The sequence below is a fragment of the Lissotriton vulgaris genome, chromosome 8, assembly GCF_964263255.1.
Source record: "Lissotriton vulgaris chromosome 8, aLisVul1.2, whole genome shotgun sequence".
Classification (NCBI taxonomy): Eukaryota; Metazoa; Chordata; class Amphibia; order Caudata; family Salamandridae; genus Lissotriton; species Lissotriton vulgaris.
Window position 1 is genome coordinate 462,121,479 of NC_141696.1, and position 15,101 is coordinate 462,136,579.

Genomic DNA, 15,101 nt, shown 5'->3' on the forward strand with positions numbered 1-15,101 from the left:
AAGTTATTAGACATAGAATTTTCAGAAATCCCATAGGGAATTAATCCTAACTATATATACCTACTGGCTATCGCCAGTAGGTAATATATATATATATATATATATATATTACGTTTCACCACATGCTGACAAACTGTGGGCGTGGAGGACTTCCTACTTTGCCCCCGCCGATATTGTTTCCCGGATTTTGGAGGTGGCTGCGATTTGGGGAGCGGAGAAGGCAGCTAGTGTTCGGCAAACCCCCTGGGGGCACTACAATTGACTGTGACAGGACTTACCCCCGCAAGACACCAGGAAACGGCCAAGTATGGTGCATTCTGGGTCCTGTAGGCACCGCACTACGAGCAGCCTGCAGGAAGTGTCAGGCGATTGGTACTCACCTGAAGGGGCGGAGTCACGTGTCCAGCAGCAGGAGGAGGCAAAGACATTTTAAGTCAAGCAGGTGCCTGAACCGTGCATATACCCATGGCGCTGAGGAAGGCGAACTTTGAGCCGAAATGCATTCGCCACTGTGGGTGTTTTGTCGAATAAAGAAGCCTTCATTGTTTCTCCTGGTGTGGCCTCTCTTCTTCCTTTGGAGGAGTTCTGGACGATATTTCAGCGCGTGTACCAGATGTCGCGCTTTGAGAGGTCCGCGCAGCACATAGTTGGCCCTGGCAACGCTGGTCTTCGCTTCTGCGGAATTCTTGTTGTCCCTGGTAAGGGAAAGACCGGGGCCCACCACCGAACCTGGGAGGATATGGGGCGATGCAGCAATCGGCTAGATTGCACTGTGGGCGTGGAGGACTTCCTACTTTGCCCCCGCCGATATTGTTTCCCGGATTTTGGAGGTGGCTGCGATTTGGGGAGCGGAGAAGGCAGCTAGTGTTCGGCAAACCCCCTGGGGGCACTACAATTGACTGTGACAGGACTTACCCCCGCAAGACACCAGGAAACGGCCAAGTATGGAGCATTCTGGGTCCTGTAGGCACCGCACTACGAGCAGCCTGCAGGAAGTGTCAGGCGATTGGTACTCACCTGAAGGGGCGGAGTCACGTGTCCAGCAGCAGGAGGAGGCAAAGACATTTTAAGTCAAGCAGGTGCCTGAACCGTGCATATACCCATGGCGCTGAGGAAGGCGAACTTTGAGCCGAAATGCATTCGCCACTGTGGGTGTTTTGTCGAATAAAGAAGCCTTCATTGTTTCCCCTGGTGTGGCCTCTCTTCTTCCTTTGGAGGAGTTCTCGACGATATTTCAGCGCGTGTACCAGATGTCGCGCTTTGAGAGGTCCGCGCAGCACTTAGTTGGCCCTGGCAACGCTGGTCTTCGCTTCTGCGGAATTCTTGTTGTCCCTGGTAAGGGAAAGACCGGGGCCCACCACCGAACCTGGGAGGATATGGGGTGATGCAGCAATCGGCTAGATTGCACTGTGGGCGTGGAGGACTTCCTACTTTGCCCCCGCCGATATTGTTTCCCGGATTTTGGAGGTGGCTGCGATTTGGGGAGCGGAGAAGGCAGCTAGTGTTCGGCAAACCCCCTGGGGGCACTACAATTGACTGTGACAGGACTTACCCCCGCAAGACACCAGGAAACGGCCAAGTATGGTGCATTCTGGGTCCTGTAGGCACCGCACTACGAGCAGCCTGCAGGAAGTGTCAGGCGATTGGTACTCACCTGAAGGGGCGGAGTCACGTGTCCAGCAGCAGGAGGAGGCAAAGACATTTTAAGTCAAGCAGGTGCCTGAACCGTGCATATACCCATGGCGCTGAGGAAGGCGAACTTTGAGCCGAAATGCATTCGCCACTGTGGGTGTTTTGTCGAATAAAGAAGCCTTCATTGTTTCCCCTGGTGTGGCCTCTCTTCTTCCTTTGGAGGAGTTCTGGACGATATTTCAGCGCGTGTACCAGATGTCGCGCTTTGAGAGGTCCGCGCAGCACTTAGTTGGCCCTGGCAACGCTGGTCTTCGCTTCTGCGGAATTCTTGTTGTCCCTGGTAAGGGAAAGACCGGGGCCCACCACCGAACCTGGGAGGATATGGGGCGATGCAGCAATCGGCTAGATTGCACTGTGGGCGTGGAGGACTTCCTACTTTGCCCCCGCCGATATTGTTTCCCGGATTTTGGAGGTGGCTGCGATTTGGGGAGCGGAGAAGGCAGCTAGTGTTCGGCAAACCCCCTGGGGGCACTACAATTGACTGTGACAGGACTTACCCCCGCAAGACACCAGGAAACGGCCAAGTATGGTGCATTCTGGGTCCTGTAGGCACCGCACTACGAGCAGCCTGCAGGAAGTGTCAGGCGATTGGTACTCACCTGAAGGGGAGGAGTCACGTGTCCAGCAGCAGGAGGAGGCAAAGACATTTTAAGTCAAGCAGGTGCCTGAACCGTGCATATACCCATGGCGCTGAGGAAGGCGAACTTTGAGCCGAAATGCATTCGCCACTGTGGGTGTTTTGTCGAATAAAGAAGCCTTCATTGTTTCCCCTGGTGTGGCCTCTCTTCTTCCTTTGGAGGAGTTCTGGACGATATTTCAGCGCGTGTACCAGATGTCGCGCTTTGAGAGGTCCGCGCAGCACTTAGTTGGCCCTGGCAACGCTGGTCTTCGCTTCTGCGGAATTCTTGTTGTCCCTGGTAAGGGAAAGACCGGGGCCCACCACCGAACCTGGGAGGATATGGGGCGATGCAGCAATCGGCTAGATTGCACTGTGGGTGTGGAGGACTTCCTACTTTGCCCCCGCCGATATTGTTTCCCGGATTTTGGAGGTGGCTGCGATTTGGGGAGCGGAGAAGGCAGCTAGTGTTCGGCAAACCCCCTGGGGGCACTACAATTGACTGTGACAGGACTTACCCCCGCAAGACACCAGGAAACCGCCAAGTATGGAGCATTCTGGGTCCTGTAGGCACCGCACTACGAGCAGCCTGCAGGAAGTGTCAGGCGATTGGTACTCACCTGAAGGGGCGGAGTCACGTGTCCAGCAGCAGGAGGAGGCAAAGACATTTTAAGTCAAGCAGGTGCCTGAACCGTGCATATACCCATGGCGCTGAGGAAGGCGAACTTTGAGCCGAAATGCATTCGCCACTGTGGGTGCTTTGTCGAATAAAGAAGCCTTCATTGTTTCCCCTGGTGTGGCCTCTCTTCTTCCTTTGGAGGAGTTCTCGACGATATTTCAGCGCGTGTACCAGATGTCGCGCTTTGAGAGGTCCGCGCAGCACTTAGTTGGCCCTGGCAACGCTGGTCTTTGCTTCTGCGGAATTCTTGTTGTCCCTGGTAAGGGAAAGACCGGGGCCCACCACCGAACCTGGGAGGATATGGGGCGATGCAGTAATCGGCTAGATTGCACTGTGGGCGTGGAGGACTTCCTACTTTGCCCCCGCCGATATTGTTTCCCGGATTTTGGAGGTGGCTGCGATTTGGGGAGCGGAGAAGGCAGATAGTGTTCGGCAAACCCCCTGGGGGCACTACAATTGACTGTGACAGGACTTACCCCCGCAAGACACCAGGAAACGGCCAAGTATGGTGCATTCTGGGTCCTGTAGGCACCGCACTACGAGCAGCCTGCAGGAAGTGTCAGGCGATTGGTACTCACCTGAAGGGGCGGAGTCACGTGTCCAGCAGCAGGAGGAGGCAAAGACATTTTAAGTCAAGCAGGTGCCTGAACCGTGCATATACCCATGGCGCTGAGGAAGGCGAACTTTGAGCCGAAATGCATTCGCCACTGTGGGTGTTTTGTCGAATAAAGAAGCCTTCATTGTTTCCCCTGGTGTGGCCTCTCTTCTTCCTTTGGAGGAGTTCTGGACGATATTTCAGCGCGTGTACCAGATGTCGCGCTTTGAGAGGTCCGCGCAGCACTTAGTTGGCCCTGGCAACGCTGGTCTTCGCTTCTGCGGAATTCTTGTTGTCCCTGGTAAGGGAAAGACCGGGGCCCACCACCGAACCTGGGAGGATATGGGGCGATGCAGCAATCGGCTAGATTGCACTGTGGGAGTGGAGGACTTCCTACTTTGCCCCCGCCGATATTGTTTCCCGGATTTTGGAGGTGGCTGCGATTTGGGGAGCGGAGAAGGCAGCTAGTGTTCGGCAAACCCCCTGGGGGCACTACAATTGACTGTGACAGGACTTACCCCCACAACACACCAGGAAACGGCCAAGTATGGTGCATTCTGGGTCCTGTAGGCACCGCACTACGAGCAGCCTGCAGGAAGTGTCAGGCGATTGGTACTCACCTGAAGGGGCGGAGTCACGTGTCCAGCAGCAGGAGGAGGCAAAGACATTTTAAGTCAAGCAGGTGCCTGAACCGTGCATATACCCATGGCGCTGAGGAAGGCGAACTTTGAGCCGAAATGCATTCGCCACTGTGGGTGTTTTGTCGAATAAAGAAGCCTTCATTGTTTCTCCTGGTGTGGCCTCTCTTCTTCCTTTGGAGGAGTTCTGGACGATATTTCAGCGCGTGTACCAGATGTCGCGCTTTGAGAGGTCCGCGCAGCACATAGTTGGCCCTGGCAACGCTGGTCTTCGCTTCTGCGGAATTCTTGTTGTCCCTGGTAAGGGAAAGACCGGGGCCCACCACCGAACCTGGGAGGATATGGGGCGATGCAGCAATCGGCTAGATTGCACTGTGGGCGTGGAGGACTTCCTACTTTGCCCCCGCCGATATTGTTTCCCGGATTTTGGAGGTGGCTGCGATTTGGGGAGCGGAGAAGGCAGCTAGTGTTCGGCAAACCCCCTGGGGGCACTACAATTGACTGTGACAGGACTTACCCCCGCAAGACACCAGGAAACGGCCAAGTATGGAGCATTCTGGGTCCTGTAGGCACCGCACTACGAGCAGCCTGCAGGAAGTGTCAGGCGATTGGTACTCACCTGAAGGGGCGGAGTCACGTGTCCAGCAGCAGGAGGAGGCAAAGACATTTTAAGTCAAGCAGGTGCCTGAACCGTGCATATACCCATGGCGCTGAGGAAGGCGAACTTTGAGCCGAAATGCATTCGCCACTGTGGGTGTTTTGTCGAATAAAGAAGCCTTCATTGTTTCCCCTGGTGTGGCCTCTCTTCTTCCTTTGGAGGAGTTCTCGACGATATTTCAGCGCGTGTACCAGATGTCGCGCTTTGAGAGGTCCGCGCAGCACTTAGTTGGCCCTGGCAACGCTGGTCTTCGCTTCTGCGGAATTCTTGTTGTCCCTGGTAAGGGAAAGACCGGGGCCCACCACCGAACCTGGGAGGATATGGGGTGATGCAGCAATCGGCTAGATTGCACTGTGGGCGTGGAGGACTTCCTACTTTGCCCCCGCCGATATTGTTTCCCGGATTTTGGAGGTGGCTGCGATTTGGGGAGCGGAGAAGGCAGCTAGTGTTCGGCAAACCCCCTGGGGGCACTACAATTGACTGTGACAGGACTTACCCCCGCAAGACACCAGGAAACGGCCAAGTATGGTGCATTCTGGGTCCTGTAGGCACCGCACTACGAGCAGCCTGCAGGAAGTGTCAGGCGATTGGTACTCACCTGAAGGGGCGGAGTCACGTGTCCAGCAGCAGGAGGAGGCAAAGACATTTTAAGTCAAGCAGGTGCCTGAACCGTGCATATACCCATGGCGCTGAGGAAGGCGAACTTTGAGCCGAAATGCATTCGCCACTGTGGGTGTTTTGTCGAATAAAGAAGCCTTCATTGTTTCCCCTGGTGTGGCCTCTCTTCTTCCTTTGGAGGAGTTCTGGACGATATTTCAGCGCGTGTACCAGATGTCGCGCTTTGAGAGGTCCGCGCAGCACTTAGTTGGCCCTGGCAACGCTGGTCTTCGCTTCTGCGGAATTCTTGTTGTCCCTGGTAAGGGAAAGACCGGGGCCCACCACCGAACCTGGGAGGATATGGGGCGATGCAGCAATCGGCTAGATTGCACTGTGGGCGTGGAGGACTTCCTACTTTGCCCCCGCCGATATTGTTTCCCGGATTTTGGAGGTGGCTGCGATTTGGGGAGCGGAGAAGGCAGCTAGTGTTCGGCAAACCCCCTGGGGGCACTACAATTGACTGTGACAGGACTTACCCCCGCAAGACACCAGGAAACGGCCAAGTATGGTGCATTCTGGGTCCTGTAGGCACCGCACTACGAGCAGCCTGCAGGAAGTGTCAGGCGATTGGTACTCACCTGAAGGGGAGGAGTCACGTGTCCAGCAGCAGGAGGAGGCAAAGACATTTTAAGTCAAGCAGGTGCCTGAACCGTGCATATACCCATGGCGCTGAGGAAGGCGAACTTTGAGCCGAAATGCATTCGCCACTGTGGGTGTTTTGTCGAATAAAGAAGCCTTCATTGTTTCCCCTGGTGTGGCCTCTCTTCTTCCTTTGGAGGAGTTCTGGACGATATTTCAGCGCGTGTACCAGATGTCGCGCTTTGAGAGGTCCGCGCAGCACTTAGTTGGCCCTGGCAACGCTGGTCTTCGCTTCTGCGGAATTCTTGTTGTCCCTGGTAAGGGAAAGACCGGGGCCCACCACCGAACCTGGGAGGATATGGGGCGATGCAGCAATCGGCTAGATTGCACTGTGGGTGTGGAGGACTTCCTACTTTGCCCCCGCCGATATTGTTTCCCGGATTTTGGAGGTGGCTGCGATTTGGGGAGCGGAGAAGGCAGCTAGTGTTCGGCAAACCCCCTGGGGGCACTACAATTGACTGTGACAGGACTTACCCCCGCAAGACACCAGGAAACCGCCAAGTATGGAGCATTCTGGGTCCTGTAGGCACCGCACTACGAGCAGCCTGCAGGAAGTGTCAGGCGATTGGTACTCACCTGAAGGGGCGGAGTCACGTGTCCAGCAGCAGGAGGAGGCAAAGACATTTTAAGTCAAGCAGGTGCCTGAACCGTGCATATACCCATGGCGCTGAGGAAGGCGAACTTTGAGCCGAAATGCATTCGCCACTGTGGGTGCTTTGTCGAATAAAGAAGCCTTCATTGTTTCCCCTGGTGTGGCCTCTCTTCTTCCTTTGGAGGAGTTCTCGACGATATTTCAGCGCGTGTACCAGATGTCGCGCTTTGAGAGGTCCGCGCAGCACTTAGTTGGCCCTGGCAACGCTGGTCTTTGCTTCTGCGGAATTCTTGTTGTCCCTGGTAAGGGAAAGACCGGGGCCCACCACCGAACCTGGGAGGATATGGGGCGATGCAGTAATCGGCTAGATTGCACTGTGGGCGTGGAGGACTTCCTACTTTGCCCCCGCCGATATTGTTTCCCGGATTTTGGAGGTGGCTGCGATTTGGGGAGCGGAGAAGGCAGATAGTGTTCGGCAAACCCCCTGGGGGCACTACAATTGACTGTGACAGGACTTACCCCCGCAAGACACCAGGAAACGGCCAAGTATGGTGCATTCTGGGTCCTGTAGGCACCGCACTACGAGCAGCCTGCAGGAAGTGTCAGGCGATTGGTACTCACCTGAAGGGGCGGAGTCACGTGTCCAGCAGCAGGAGGAGGCAAAGACATTTTAAGTCAAGCAGGTGCCTGAACCGTGCATATACCCATGGCGCTGAGGAAGGCGAACTTTGAGCCGAAATGCATTCGCCACTGTGGGTGTTTTGTCGAATAAAGAAGCCTTCATTGTTTCCCCTGGTGTGGCCTCTCTTCTTCCTTTGGAGGAGTTCTGGACGATATTTCAGCTCGTGTACCAGATGTCGCGCTTTGAGAGGTCCGCGCAGCACTTAGTTGGCCCTGGCAACGCTGGTCTTCGCTTCTGCGGAATTCTTGTTGTCCCTGGTAAGGGAAAGACCGGGGCCCACCACCGAACCTGGGAGGATATGGGGCGATGCAGCAATCGGCTAGATTGCACTGTGGGAGTGGAGGACTTCCTACTTTGCCCCCGCCGATATTGTTTCCCGGATTTTGGAGGTGGCTGCGATTTGGGGAGCGGAGAAGGCAGCTAGTGTTCGGCAAACCCCCTGGGGGCACTACAATTGACTGTGACAGGACTTACCCCCACAAGACACCAGGAAACGGCCAAGTATGGTGCATTCTGGGTCCTGTAGGCACCGCACTACGAGCAGCCTGCAGAAAGTGTCAGGCGATTGGTACTCACCTGAAGGGGCGGAGTCACGTGTCCAGCAGCAGGAGGAGGCAAAGACATTTTAAGTCAAGCAGGTGCCTGAACCGTGCATATACCCATGGCGCTGAGGAAGGCGAACTTTGAGCCGAAATGCATTTGCCGCTGTGGGTATTTTGTCGAATAAAGAAGCCTTCATTGTTTCCCCTGGTGTGGCCTCTCTTCTTCCTTTGGAGGAGTTCTGGACGATATTTCAGCGCGTGTACCAGATGTCGCGCTTTGAGAGGTCCGCGCAGCACTTAGTTGGCCCTGGCAACGCTGGTCTTCGCTTCTGCGGAATTCTTGTTGTCCCTGGTAAGGGAAAGACCGGGGTCCACCACCGAACCTGGGAGGATATGGGGCGATGCAGCAATCGGCTAGATTGCACTGTGGGCGTGGAGGACTTCCTACTTTGCCCCCGCCGATATTGTTTCCCGGATTTTGGAGGTGGCTGCGATTTGGGGAGCGGAGAAGGCAGCTAGTGTTCGGCAAACCCCCTGGGGGCACTACAATTGACTGTGACAGGACTTACCCCCGCAAGACACCAGGAAACGGCCAAGTATGGTGCATTCTGGGTCCTGTAGGCACCGCACTACGAGCAGCCTGCAGGAAGTGTCAGGCGATTGGTACTCACCTGAAGGGGCGGAGTCACGTGTCCAGCAGCAGGAGGAGGCAAAGACATTTTAAGTCAAGCAGGTGCCTGAACCGTGCATATACCCATGGCGCTGAGGAAGGCGAACTTTGAGCCGAAATGCATTCGCCACTGTGGGTGTTTTGTCGAATAAAGAAGCCTTCATTGTTTCCCCTGGTGTGGCCTCTCTTCTTCCTTTGGAGGAGTTCTGGACGATATTTCAGCGCGTGTACCAGATGTCGCGCTTTGAGAGGTCCGCGCAGCACTTAGTTGGCCCTGGCAACGCTGGTCTTCGCTTCTGCGGAATTCTTGTTGTCCCTGGTAAGGGAAAGACCGGGGCCCACCACCGAACCTGGGAGGATATGGGGCGATGCAGCAATCGGCTAGATTGCACTGTGGGAGTGGAGGACTTCCTACTTTGCCCCCGCCGATATTGTTTCCCGGATTTTGGAGGTGGCTGCGATTTGGGGAGCGGAGAAGGCAGCTAGTGTTCGGCAAACCCCCTGGGGGCACTACAATTGACTGTGACAGGACTTACCCCCACAAGACACCAGGAAACGGCCAAGTATGGTGCATTCTGGGTCCTGTAGGCACCGCACTACGAGCAGCCTGCAGGAAGTGTCAGGCGATTGGTACTCACCTGAAGGGGCGGAGTCACGTGTCCAGCAGCAGGAGGAGGCAAAGACATTTTAAGTCAAGCAGGTGCCTGAACCGTGCATATACCCATGGCGCTGAGGAAGGCGAACTTTGAGCCGAAATGCATTTGCCACTGTGGGTATTTTGTCGAATAAAGAAGCCTTCATTGTTTCCCCTGGTGTGGCCTCTCTTCTTCCTTTGGAGGAGTTCTGGACGATATTTCAGCGCGTGTACCAGATGTCGCGCTTTGAGAGGTCCGCGCAGCACTTAGTTGGCCCTGGCAACGCTGGTCTTCGCTTCTGCGGAATTCTTGTTGTCCCTGGTAAGGGAAAGACCGGGGCCCACCACCGAACCTGGGAGGATATGGGGCGATGCAGCAATCGGCTAGATTGCACTGTGGGCGTGGAGGACTTCCTACTTTGCCCCCGCCGATATTGTTTCCCGGATTTTGGAGGTGGCTGCGATTTGGGGAGCGGAGAAGGCAGCTAGTGTTCGGCAAACCCCCTGGGGGCACTACAATTGACTGTGACAGGACTTACCCCAGCAAGACACCAGGAAACGGCCAAGTATGGTGCATTCTGGGTCCTGTAGGCACCGCACTACGAGCAGCCTGCAGGAAGTGTCAGGCGATTGGTACTCACCTGAAGGGGCGGAGTCACGTGTCCAGCAGCAGGAGGAGGCAAAGACATTTTAAGTCAAGCAGGTGCCTGAACCGTGCATATACCCATGGCGCTGAGGAAGGCGAACTTTGAGCCGAAATGCATTCGCCACTGTGGGTGTTTTGTCGAATAAAGAAGCCTTCATTGTTTCCCCTGGTGTGGCCTCTCTTCTTCCTTTGGAGGAGTTCTCGACGATATTTCAGCGCGTGTACCAGATGTCGCGCTTTGAGAGGTCCGCGCAGCACTTAGTTGGCCCTGGCAACGCTGGTCTTCGCTTCTGCGGAATTCTTGTTGTCCCTGGTAAGGGAAAGACCGGGGCCCACCACCGAACCTGGGAGGATATGGGGCGATGCAGCAATCGGCTAGATTGCACTGTGGGCGTGGAGGACTTCCTACTTTGCCCCCGCCGATATTGTTTCCCGGATTTTGGAGGTGGCTGCGATTTGGGGAGCGGAGAAGGCAGCTAGTGTTCGGCAAACCCCCTGGGGGCACTACAATTGACTGTGACAGGACTTACCCCCGCAAGACACCAGGAAACGGCCAAGTATGGTGCATTCTGGGTCCTGTAGGCACCGCACTACGAGCAGCCTGCAGGAAGTGTCAGGCGATTGGTACTCACCTGAAGGGGCGGAGTCACGTGTCCAGCAGCAGGAGGAGGCAAAGACATTTTAAGTCAAGCAGGTGCCTGAACCGTGCATATACCCATGGCGCTGAGGAAGGCGAACTTTGAGCCGAAATGCATTCGCCACTGTGGGTGTTTTGTCGAATAAAGAAGCCTTCATTGTTTCCCCTGGTGTGGCCTCTCTTCTTCCTTTGGAGGAGTTCTGGACGATATTTCAGCGCGTGTACCAGATGTCGCGCTTTGAGAGGTCCGTGCAGCACTTAGTTGGCCCTGGCAACGCTGGTCTTCGCTTCTGCGGAATTCTTGTTGTCCCTGGTAAGGGAAAGACCGGGGCCCACCACCGAACCTGGGAGGATATGGGGCGATGCAGCAATCGGCTAGATTGCACTGTGGGCATGGAGGACTTCCTACTTTGCCCCCGCCGATATTGTTTCCCGGATTTTGGAGGTGGCTGCGATTTGGGGAGCGGAGAAGGCAGCTAGTGTTCGGCAAACCCCCTGGGGGCACTACAATTGACTGTGACAGGACTTACCCCCGCAAGACACCAGGAAACGGCCAAGTATGGTGCATTCTGGGTCCTGTAGGCACCGCACTACGAGCAGCCTGCAGGAAGTGTCAGGCGATTGGTACTCACCTGAAGGGGCGGAGTCACGTGTCCAGCAGCAGGAGGAGGCAAAGACATTTTAAGTCAAGCAGGTGCCTGAACCGTGCATATACCCATGGCGCTGAGGAAGGCGAACTTTGAGCCGAAATGCATTCGCCACTGTGGGTGTTTTGTCGAATAAAGAAGCCTTCATTGTTTCCCCTGGTGTGGCCTCTCTTCTTCCTTTGGAGGAGTTCTGGACGATATTTCAGCGTGTGTACCAGATGTCGCGCTTTGAGAGGTCCGCGCAGCACTTAGTTGGCCCTGGCAACGCTGGTCTTCGCTTCTGCGGAATTCTTGTTGTCCCTGGTAATGGAAAGACCGGGGCCCACCACCGAACCTGGGAGGATATGGGGCGATGCAGCAATCGGCTAGATTGCACTGTGGGCATGGAGGACTTCCTACTTTGCCCCCGCCGATATTGTTTCCCGGATTTTGGAGGTGGCTGCGATTTGGGGAGCGGAGAAGGCAGCTAGTGTTCGGCAAACCCCCTGGGGGCACTACAATTTACTGTGACAGGACTTACCCCCGCAAGACACCAGGAAACGGCCAAGTATGGTGCATTCTGGGTCCTGTAGGCACCGCACTACGAGCAGCCTGCAGGAAGTGTCAGGCGATTGGTACTCACCTGAAGGGGCGGAGTCACGTGTCCAGCAGCAGGAGGAGGCAAAGACATTTTAAGTCAAGCAGGTGCCTGAACCGTGCATATACCCATGGCGCTGAGGAAGGCGAACTTTGAGCCGAAATGCATTCGCCACTGTGGGTGTTTTGACGAATAAAGAAGCCTTCATTGTTTCCCCTGGTGTGGCCTCTCTTCTTCCTTTGGAGGAGTTCTGGACGATATTTCAGCGCGTGTACCAGATGTCGCGCTTTGAGAGGTCCGCGCAGCACTTAGTTGGCCCTGGCAACGCTGGTCTTCGCTTCTGCGGAATTCTTGTTGTCCCTGGTAAGGGAAAGACCGGGGCCCACCACCGAACCTGGGAGGATATGGGGCGATGCAGCAATCGGCTAGATTGCACTGTGGGCGTGGAGGACTTCCTACTTTGCCCCCACCGATATTGTTTCCCGGATTTTGGAGGTGGCTGCGATTTGGGGAGCGGAGAAGGCAGCTAGTGTTCGGCAAACCCCCTGGGGGCACTACAATTGACTGTGACAGGACTTACCCCCGCAAGACACCAGGAAACGGCCAAGTATGGTGCATTCTGGGTCCTGTAGGCACCGCACTACGAGCAGCCTGCAGGAAGTGTCAGGCGATTGGTACTCACCTGAAGGGGCGGAGTCACGTGTCCAGCAGCAGGAGGAGGCAAAGACATTTTAAGTCAAGCAGGTGCCTGAACCGTGCATATACCCATGGCGCTGAGGAAAGCGAACTTTGAGCCGAAATGCATTCGCCACTGTGGGTGTTTTGTCGAATAAAGAAGCCTTCATTGTTTCCCCTGGTGTGGCCTCTCTTCTTCCTTTGGAGGAGTTCTGGACGATATTTCAGCGCGTGTACCAGATGTCGCGCTTTGAGAGGTCCGCGCAGCACTTAGTTGGCCCTGGCAACGCTGGTCTTCGCTTCTGCGGAATTCTTGTTGTCCCTGGTAAGGGAAAGACCGGGGCCCACCACCGAACCTGGGAGGATATGGGGCGATGCAGCAATCGGCTAGATTGCACTGTGGGCGTGGAGGACTTCCTACTTTGCCCCCGCCGATATTGTTTCCCGGATTTTGGAGGTGGCTGCGATTTGGGGAGCGGAGAAGGCAGCTAGTGTTCGGCAAACCCCCTGGGGGCACTACAATTGACTGTGACAGGACTTACCCCCGCAAGACACCAGGAAACGGCCAAGTATGGTGCATTCTGGGTCCTGTAGGCACCGCACTACGAGCAGCCTGCAGGAAGTGTCAGGCGATTGGTACTCACCTGAAGGGGCGGAGTCACGTGTCCAGCAGCAGGAGGAGGCAAAGACATTTTAAGTCAAGCAGGTGCCTGAACCGTGCATATACCCATGGCGCTGAGGAAGGCGAACTTTGAGCCGAAATGCATTCGCCACTGTGGGTGTTTTGTCGAATAAAGAAGCCTTCATTGTTTCCCCTGGTGTGGCCTCTCTTCTTCCTTTGGAGGAGTTCTGGACGATATTTCAGCGCGTGTACCAGATGTCGCGCTTTGAGAGGTCCGCGCAGCACTTAGTTGGCCCTGGCAACGCTGGTCTTCGCTTCTGCGGAATTCTTGTTGTCCCTGGTAAGGGAAAGACCGGGGCCCACCACCGAACCTGGGAGGATATGGGGCGATGCAGCAATCGGCTAGATTGCACTGTGGGCGTGGAGGACTTCCTACTTTGCCCCCGCCGATATTGTTTCCCGGATTTTGGAGGTGGCTGCGATTTGGGGAGCGGAGAAGGCAGCTAGTGTTCGGCAAACCCCCTGGGGGCACTACAATTGACTGTGACAGGACTTACCCCCGCAAGACACCAGGAAACGGCCAAGTATGGAGCATTCTGGGTCCTGTAGGCACCGCACTACGAGCAGCCTGCAGGAAGTGTCAGGCGATTGGTACTCACCTGAAGGGGCGGAGTCACGTGTCCAGCAGCAGGAGGAGGCAAAGACATTTTAAGTCAAGCAGGTGCCTGAACCGTGCATATACCCATGGCGCTGAGGAAGGCGAACTTTGAGCCGAAATGCATTCGCCACTGTGGGTGTTTTGTCGAATAAAGAAGCCTTCATTGTTTCCCCTGGTGTGGCCTCTCTTCTTCCTTTGGAGGAGTTCTCGACGATATTTCAGCGCGTGTACCAGATGTCGCGCTTTGAGAGGTCCGCGCAGCACTTAGTTGGCCCTGGCAACGCTGGTCTTCGCTTCTGCGGAATTCTTGTTGTCCCTGGTAAGGGAAAGACCGGGGCCCACCACCGAACCTGGGAGGATATGGGGTGATGCAGCAATCGGCTAGATTGCACTGTGGGCGTGGAGGACTTCCTACTTTGCCCCCGCCGATATTGTTTCCCGGATTTTGGAGGTGGCTGCGATTTGGGGAGCGGAGAAGGCAGCTAGTGTTCGGCAAACCCCCTGGGGGCACTACAATTGACTGTGACAGGACTTACCCCCGCAAGACACCAGGAAACGGCCAAGTATGGTGCATTCTGGGTCCTGTAGGCACAGCACTACGAGCAGCCTGCAGGAAGTGTCAGGCGATTGGTACTCACCTGAAGGGGCGGAGTCACGTGTCCAGCAGCAGGAGGAGGCAAAGACATTTTAAGTCAAGCAGGTGCCTGAACCGTGCATATACCCATGGCGCTGAGGAAGGCGAACTTTGAGCCGAAATGCATTCGCCACTGTGGGTGTTTTGTCGAATAAAGAAGCCTTCATTGTTTCCCCTGGTGTGGCCTCTCTTCTTCCTTTGGAGGAGTTCTGGACGATATTTCAGCGCGTGTACCAGATGTCGCGCTTTGAGAGGTCCGCGCAGCACTTAGTTGGCCCTGGCAACGCTGGTCTTCGCTTCTGCGGAATTCTTGTTGTCCCTGGTAAGGGAAAGACCGGGGCCCACCACCGAACCTGGGAGGATATGGGGCGATGCAGCAATCGGCTAGATTGCACTGTGGGCGTGGAGGACTTCCTACTTTGCCCCCGCCGATATTGTTTCCCGGATTTTGGAGGTGGCTGCGATTTGGGGAGCGGAGAAGGCAGCTAATGTTCGGCAAACCCCCTGGGGGCACTACAATTGACTGTGACAGGACTTACCCCCGCAAGACACCAGGAAACGGCCAAGTATGGTGCATTCTGGGTCCTGTAGGCACCGCACTACGAGCAGCCTGCAGGAAGTGTCAGGCGATTGGTACTCACCTGAAGGGGAGGAGTCACGTGTCCAGCAGCAGGAGGAGGCAAAGACATTTTAAGTCAAGCAGGTGCCTGA